Consider the following 8,596-nt stretch of genomic DNA (forward strand, 5'->3'; position numbering starts at 1 on the left):
GGTCAACCTGGCACGCGGAACTGCAAGACAGCCTGGAGGCTGAAACACTTTGAGGAACATGTAAGAGGAGCCCTTGAAGCCTGAGAATGTGGGTAGACTCCTGAAGAGGAGAGGGCTAGAGAAGGCCTGTGTATGAACCAACATAGGCCCTAGGCCTCCCCAAGCCTTCCACACAGCCGAACCAAAAAAGGCAAAACAGAAGTTTGGAGAACTGAACTACAGTTTGAACTGCCACTCAGCTCCCAGGTCAACACTTGATGGTACATTTGCCACGTGGACACAGCGTCCTGGAAACAGCACCCAGGCTGGAACAACGCAGAGGACAAGGCACAATCCATGCTGGAGCACAGATTCAAAGGCTTCTTCATAGAAACAGCAGAGAAAGTAACGATCTACAGAGGATTTTAATAGGAACCAGAGTCTTATAATAAGCAAACTGTCCAGGGTACCAACCAAAATCCCACAACAGAGCATACAAAGAACTAGAAAAATCTGACCAGTTCTCAAGGGGAAAAGGCAATCAACAGACTCAGCCCTGAGAAGGAATTAGCAGACAAAGCATCTGCTTCGTGGTTATAACCACGTGAGATTAAATCCTCTTGAAATGAATGGAAAGGCACACGTTCTTCACAGAGAAGTAAAAACTACAAAAGAAAAAAAAGCAAATGGAAATTTTAGAACTTAACATGCAAAATCAAACATTCACTGGATGGACTGAATAATGGAACGGAGAAAACAGGGGAAAGATTCAGAAAACCAATGAATCTATGGAAACGGCACAGTCTGAAAAACAGGAAAAATGACTGAACGAACATTGTCTCAGAGACGTGTGAAACAGTTACGGAAGTTCTAATTTTATGCCATTGGAGAGTCTGAAGGAAAGGTACAGAATAAAATATATGAGGAAAAGAATGGTTGAAAATGTCACTGATTTAGAGAGACAGATCTAAGCTCAGAAAACCTCACCCTGACACAATCAATCTGATAAAAAAAAAAAGAAGAAGCAAAAGCGAAGAGTAATCTTTAACGCAGTCAAGGAAAATGACCTGTTACACATCAGAGAATACCAACTTCAAGGACTGTGACTTCTCATCAGAAAACACAGAGGCCAAAAAAGAACGGAATAACATCTTTAAAGTGTTAAAAAGATCAAATCAGGACATTATATCCTTAAAGCGAAGATACCCTTAAAGACTGAAAGCCAAACAAAACTCAAAATGATGGCTGATGGAGACAATAGAAAACTAAGAGAATTCTATACCAATTTGCTATAAAAATGCATGAAAGGAACTTCTTCAGGCTGAAGTCAAATAACACAAAGGCTGCAACTTCAAGAACAAAGGAAGGGCAACTGAAATGGTAAGTATCTGGATGAATTAACCTCTTAAATTATTTAATATATGTGCGAATTTTTTTTTCTTCTTTTGGTCTCACCACGCAGCCTGAGGGATCTAAGTTTCTTTACCAGGGATAGACATCCGGCCCCAGGCAGGGAATGCAGTGCGTCCTAACCACTGGACCACCAGGGAATTCCCTGTATGACTTTTGCATGAAGAAAGGATACCACAGTTTCAGAGGGTGGCATTCAAATCATATAAAGGTGACACATACGACAACTATAAAAGAGTGTCCAGTAATATAATCTATATGAACGTAAGTCTTCTACATTTTAATTGATAAAATATTAACTCTCTGCTGTGAGACAACGTGTATACACGGTATTGTTCTGAGAACAACTGAAAAATGACAAATTCAAGAAAAAGTGGACAATCTTAGTAGTCTTGTATTTAGGAGTTAGTGGATAATTTAGCTAAAACATTCACATACGTTTTTGTGACAAGTTTTTCCCTGAGTTAATTGCCTAGGAGTGGGTTTATGGGTCATGGGGTAAGTACGGCCCTCTCTGCTTGCCCTGGCGGCTGCCTCAGGGGTCACCCCAGCAGGATCTGGGTGAGGCGGGCACTTCTGCTTTTAGCAGCTCTCCCCTCCATTGCTGCTAGAGTTAAAGGCAGGAGGATGTACAGGCGCTGATGCCAAAGCTGCCACCCTGGGGGTGGGGCTGGGGCTCACAGCCAGGAACCCTGCTCCCCTTTGTTGGGTGGAGACCCCGACAGGTCTGGGGCCCAGGCAGGAGAGAAGGGCCAGATGTCCTACCTAGAAGCTCATTGCCCTCAAGCCAAACACTTCCAACCCTCAGACCCCAGGAGTTTCGGAAGCGCCAGACTGTCTAGGAGCGCATCCTCATCTGCGCACCACGCGGCCTCACTTGTCCTCTGCGCATGCGCCATCCCTCCAGCACCTTTTGCACCGAGCGCACGCGCCACGTTCTTTGCTCACAGGTTCTAGAGCAACGCGCCAAGCAGTGTTTGCTTTGCCTTCGGCCGAGTTGGCAGCTAAACCAGAGCGCTCTGAGCCCAGCTCTCTATCCAAGCGCCGACCACCCACCCACGTGCCCTATGGGGACTTACCTGGGCGGGCCCTGCCCCTCACCCCCACCCCAGGCTCTGGGGGGCCAGCACCTGCCAGGAGGGCTCTGCCGCCCCCAGCCCGATCCCTGCACCCGCCGGTTTTCCGTGGCCGGCCCAGGTCACCCAGCTGTCCGTGCCCCGCTGTCCACTCGCGGGCCAGCCCACAAGTATCCGGTGACTCTGCATCTGCGCTTTGTCACAGCGTCTCTGAGACGGTGTTCTATGATCCCGCAGACCCTGCGCTCCTTCCTGGGGGTCCTCACCTCCCTCTGCAGGCGACGCCAGCAGAGGAAGACGGTGCTGGGTGCTCGCATCTCCACGATGTGCCGCGGCTCAGCGTCCGCAGTGGGCACGGTCACTGTGTGTGGTGGGCGCCAGCAGCAGGTCACCCCCGTGCCGCCCACCACACTCAGATGTGCCCCGGGCTCCTGCTCAGAGAAGATGGTGAGGAGGGCCCTGGGAGAGAGCGGGAAGGGGACGGCCCAGCAGGAGCGAGACCCCGCATTCATAGGGAAGGACCATCAGAAAAGGGGCCCCGATGGCTCTCGGGGTGCACGATCAGCATTTAGGCCCCTGGGGGCCCAGGGAGACCGCCTGCCTTCGTGCCCAGGCCAGGGCCTCTGCGGAGAAGCCTCCACGCCAAGAGCTCAGTAGACAGCTCCACCAAGAAACTCCAGACCTCTTGTGTGAGCTCCTGCCCCCAAAGAAACGCCATCGCGAGCTCCTACGGCTCCACCCGAGGTTTCCCGCCAGGGCGGAGGAGGATGGGCCCCCGCGTACCGCGAGGGCTGCCCCGGGGGTCCTCGAGGAAAGCAAGCGAGGGGGCCCCGCCGCCGCCCTGTGCGGCCCCGGTGGCTTCCCAGAGCAACAGCCGGCAGAAACGGACCTGGGAGAAGGCGCCCGCCCGTCGGACAGCCCCGGGCCCCGAAGGCCCCGCTTCCTCTGCTGCAGCGCAGGCGAGGGGCGCCGCTGAGGCTGCCCGCACCCCCTGAGCTGGGTTCTGAGTCACCGCCGGAGACCTGGACGCGGAGAAAGCAGCGCGCTGCGGGCTGAGACCCCGGCCCCGCAGCCCTGCCGTCCCTTCCCCGCGCGCCGGCCCTCCGGCCCCCGGCAGGGCTCCTCGGCCCGAGAGAGGCCAGAGGAGTCGGCCTCCCCAGCGCCAGCGGACGCCCGGGCGTCTGCTGGAGGGGCCGCCTCTGCGCATCCCTGGTCAGGGGCCGGCACGGCTCCCCCGGGCCCCTCTCCCCCCGGCCCCGGTCCCAGCCCCTCCGGGCCCTCCTTCCCACTCACGGCCCCCCGCCCCGTTCACCTTGCCCACCGGCGTTTCCTCCCCAGGATCGGGCAGCGCGGGCCTGTCTGCTCGGCCCCCAAGCCCCTCCGCCCCTGCTTCGGCCCCGGCGCCAGGCACGGCGGGTGCGACGGGAAGCCTGGTTCCGGCCCGGGTGCGGCTGGGCTTCCCGGCTTCCAGCAGAAGCCCGTCTGGGGGCCTCTTAGGAACGCGGCAGGAGGAGGAGACCCTTCCCAGCCCCCAGCGTGGGGCCCGACTGTGGAGGATGCAGACCGGCCTTCCCTGCAGCGCCCGGCTCCTCGGGCATGGGGTCCCCCACACCCATGTGCCTGGACTCTCCTGTCTTCACCCTCCAGAGCCCCCCTCCCGTATCTGACCCTCGATCCCTGCCCCCCACCAGCCAGCTCATCCTGTCCGCTCTCCAAACCAGACCCTCACCCTGTACATCTGGGGACCTGGCTCCCCACCCCCGCTTCTGACACTGAGGTCACCCCCATGGGCACCATTCCACCCTCCCAGTCTCCTCTTTTCGGGTCTCCCCCTGACTCCAGCGGGAGCCTCTTCCCATCTTCCCAGGCCCTGCAGACGGCCCCAAGGGACAGCGTGGCCTCTGTCACAGTCAGCACCAGCCTGCCTGGACTCGGGTTCAGCGGCTCCTCTCACACTGAAGCGCCTGCCCAGCCCATCTCTGGGGCCCCTGATGTGCAGCAGCGCGGACCCCCCACCTGTGACCACTCTCTGCACTAAGGAAAACCAGCAACTCTAGCCCTAACCGGGAACCCAACCTCTGCTCCAGGCCCCCCAGCTCCACCCACCAACTCCCCCATGGGCACCCATGCCAACACCCAGCAGGCCTTGGCTGCCACCCCAGCTGCATTCCTGTCCAGCCCAGCCCCTGCCCCTGACTCTGCAGCTGCCACCTGCGTGCCCCAGGCTGTGCCCAGTGCTGGGCCCAACAGCGGGCCGCGCTGCTCCACAGTTGGTGGATCGAGCATAGCCCCCTGCAGGCCAGGAGTCTTGGCCGAAACTTGGGGCATTGGGAGCGGAGCATCTGTCCTGGATCTGAGCTGCCCCTTTGCAACTCGCAGTATTTCCGCAGAAAGAAAGGGAACCCGGAGAACCACACACAGCAGAGTGGGAAAAGTGGCCCGGAACACCTGGGGCCTTCCTGGCCAGAGCCCCCCCATGGTGACCATGGGGCCCAGGGCTAAGAATAAACCCGGCTTTGGAGGCGCTACTGTCCCCATCTTCAGTCACATGCTTGCAACCCACGGTAAGCACTATAAACTACTCATCCCTATTAATGATCACTGACTCCTAAAATGTTGGCATGCACTCTTGCCACCTTCTGCTTGACCACGTCCAGTTGACCTTGATTCATGGACCTAACCTTCCAGGTGTCCAAGCAAGGTTGATCTTTACAAGCACTGGACTTTCACACATCCACAACTGAGCGACGTCTCAGCTTTAGCCGAGCCGCTTCATTCTTTATGGAGCTGCTCCCCGGCTCTTCCTCAGTAGCCTATTGAACACCTACCAACCTGGGGGCTCATCTTACAGTGTCATAAGGAGAAGACTCTTGAGAGTCCCTTATACTGCAAGGAGATCCAACCAGTCCATTCTAAAGGAGATCAATCCTGGATGTTCATTGGAGGGATTGATGCTAAAGCTGAAACTGCAATACTTTGGCCACCTCATGCGACGAGTTGACTCACTGGAAAAGACTCTGATGCTGGGAAAGGTTAGGGGCAGGAGGAGAAGGGGACGACGGAGAATGAGATGGCTGGATGGCATCACCGACTCTGTGGACATGAGTTTGAGTGTACTCCGGGAGTTGGTGATGGACAGGGAGGCCTGGCGTGCTGTGATTCATGGGGTCGCGGAGAGTCGGACACGACTGAGCGACTGAACTGAACTGAACTGAACTGAACATCTTTTTGCCTTTTCATTTTGCTCATGGGATTCTCAAGGCAAGAATACTGAAGTGGTTTTGCCATTCCCTTCTCAAATGGACCACGTTTTGTCAGACCCTGACTAGCAGAGACATGCCTGTCAGCTGCTCCACATAGCCAGACAACACACCTGGCATCCTGGTTGTCCCACTGCTGGTCCTCGTTAAGCATGTAGACTTAGAACTGAATAAATAATATGTGCTGGCAAACCCTGCCGAGGATAGCAGTTGTGAACATGAGCTTTGGAATCAGATAGTCCTGGGTGCAAATTCTAGCTCTTCCACTAATTAGGCGTGTGACCCTGGGTAAGTTATTTAACTTCTCTGAACTTCATCTATAAAAGGAGAATTGTTAATGTAACATATTTTGGTTTCTAAGTATGAACAAATAGCTGTCTGCTGCTATTTTTGTTACTTAGGACCCCATCATGACACTTTGGGATGGTTTGTTACACAGCAGTGGGAGGATATGGTTTTTATCCTCCCATATTACAGACTGAACAAAATGGGATTTTCCTGACATTATGGAGCCAGAATTCAGTCTCTTTCCACTACACCATCAGGGTGCAGCCCCTTCGGACATCCCCAGCCCCATGAAGCAGGGCCAGTTATTGATAAGACAAAGGGCAGGTTCCATTTGTGAAACTCCAGTCCACTCACTAATGACTCAGTTTTCATATCAATAAAATGGGGTCACGGCACCTCCTGGGAGGATCATGTTACTGTGAGAGTCTTTTCAGGTGGGGATTCTGCCAGTGAGACTTCGGTACTGGCCTTCCTCCCTTGTAGAATCAGAAGCTGAGACACCTTCCCCTATCTCCTTGGGGGTGCACTGGAAACAGTTTCCCTGGAGGCCAGCAGACACACAGGGTCCACAGCCAGAGCCCTCCTCCTGAAGACTGGAGGGCTATTGGAGGCTGGAGGGTGCGGGTGGGGGTGCCAGACTTGGAGGAGACAGCATACACAGTGAGTGAGACCAGGCCCCTGGCTGGAGCGGATGCAGCCCCGGGGAGAAGGAGGGTGTTTGGGCAGGTGTCCTGTGGGTGTGACCCCCTGCAGTTCTAAAGGTGGCCCTGCTGCTGCCCCTTGGGGCTGAACTTGTGCAGGCGAGACTTCTGCTAACCAGGAGTGGGCGGGGGCAGTGGGACGAGGTGAGGGCTTTCCTCTTCTGGAGCTCTGAGAGTTTCTAAAGAGCCAGGAGCTCAGAAGATGCTGGCATTGTAGCCCACCTCCTCCCCAAGTGGGCTGGGGAGGCAGGCTGAAACTCCCCCCAAACCACATAGATCACAGGTCGTCCACTGCCTCTTTGTTTACTCAGTCAGTACATCTGAGGCTGTGGACAAGACTCTTCATCTCACCACTGTGTGATTTGAGCAAGTGACCTCACCTCGCTGAGCCTCAGCCTTCTCATCTGTAAAATGAGGATGATAATAATACTGCTTTCATAACTCTTCGAGGATTTATTGAGAAAACAACTAAGGCCCTCTTATTCCTGTTGATGCTGTCCTCCACTCCGCCCTCTCTCCATCCCCTCAGCCCAGGAGACCCCCTGTCTGTCTACCCAGAGGCCCAGCCCTGCTGGTATTTGGGGTTGTGCAGGGGAAATAGCTAAAGCGACAACTGAAACCGGCAAGACATAGTCTCTGTGACCTTGGAAAACACACTGGCCCTCTCTGGGTCTCAGCTTCTCCATCTATGGAAGACAAGAGCTGTGCCATGAAAAGTGAGAGACAGCCGTACCTGGTGCATCTATGCAGTGCCAACTGTGTGCTCCACACTTCACCTGCATCCCAGCAACTCTAGGGGGCTTGCCAGCAGCAGCAGCAGCAGCCACATTGTACAGGAAGAGAGGCTCAGAGAGGTGGGGTGACGTGTCCACGGTCACACAGCCAGGAGTAGGGGTTCTGGGCTTGAAGCCCCACTTTCCTGTCTGAGGAGCTTGGCCCCCTGGGAAAGCAGGGCTAACTCTGGAGGGGCTTCGTCTTGCCCTCCTTCTCAGTGTCCACTGGGAGGTGCACCCTGGAGGAGCAGCCGCCGCCCTGCCTCCACCAGGCTCAGCACAAAGCAGGGGCAGAGCTGGTGCTCCGACTCCAGCTCATCGGAAACGAGATGGAAACACACAGGAGAGTTGGCCTGGGAGGGGAGGATGCTCAGGAGCCGGCGCTGGCTCTCTGGGGCTGCAGCACGAAGAGCTGAAACAAGATTCCATTCCTTTGAGCGTGTGAGGACCTACTGTGTGCCTGGCACTGAGCGGGGCCAGAGGGTGGGTGGGAGAGCTCACTCTCCATCACACAAGCCCTCCAAAGCACCACTTCCTTAGGGCGCTCACCGTGTCCCGTCACTCATCACCACAGAGCTACGGGTGCCGTTATCACCCCCAAGGAAGTGTCTGGAAAATGAAGCCCAGAGAAGGAAAGTGACTTGTCTAAGGTCACACTTGTCTAAGTCTGGGTGGAAGTAGAGAATTACGATTCTTTCCTCTGAATTAAGCAACTTATTATCAGGTATTGACCTTTTAAAGACGAAACAAACCTTTTGGTCTCCAAACATATTTAGTTTTTTCTATTAATGTGGCCTCATTAATCTTTCTCTTTCACTAGTGTTTGCGTAGTATAACTTCCAAAAATTTTAATCAAAAATAAGTGTGTGTACTTACTTGTAGACGTGTCTTACGTGATTTATCTGATCTGGATAAAAGTTTTAAACTCTCATATCAAGCCCATTTAAATTTATTATAATGAGTCTTTTTATATTCATTTATTTCTACTATATTTTTATATGTTTGTGTTTATGTCTGCTGTTTTTTCTACTTGTGCTTGCCTCACTCTGAACAAAAGGAGAAGTCTTCAGATCCGATTGCCGTCTTTCTTACCACATGTGTTACTTTGT

General features: G+C 54.3%; 1 pseudogene; it reads left to right on the forward strand.

The window, feature by feature from the left end:
* The first annotated feature begins 2,456 nt into the window (after window positions 1-2,456).
* LOC148774908 (uncharacterized) lies at window positions 2,457-7,903 on the forward strand (annotated as a pseudogene).
* The last annotated feature ends 693 nt before the right edge of the window (window positions 7,904-8,596 follow it).

This window comes from Moschus berezovskii, chromosome 19, assembly GCF_049115385.1.
Source record: "Moschus berezovskii isolate FMDL1 chromosome 19, NW_MosBer_1.0, whole genome shotgun sequence".
In the NCBI taxonomy this organism is placed as follows: Eukaryota; Metazoa; Chordata; class Mammalia; order Artiodactyla; family Moschidae; genus Moschus; species Moschus berezovskii.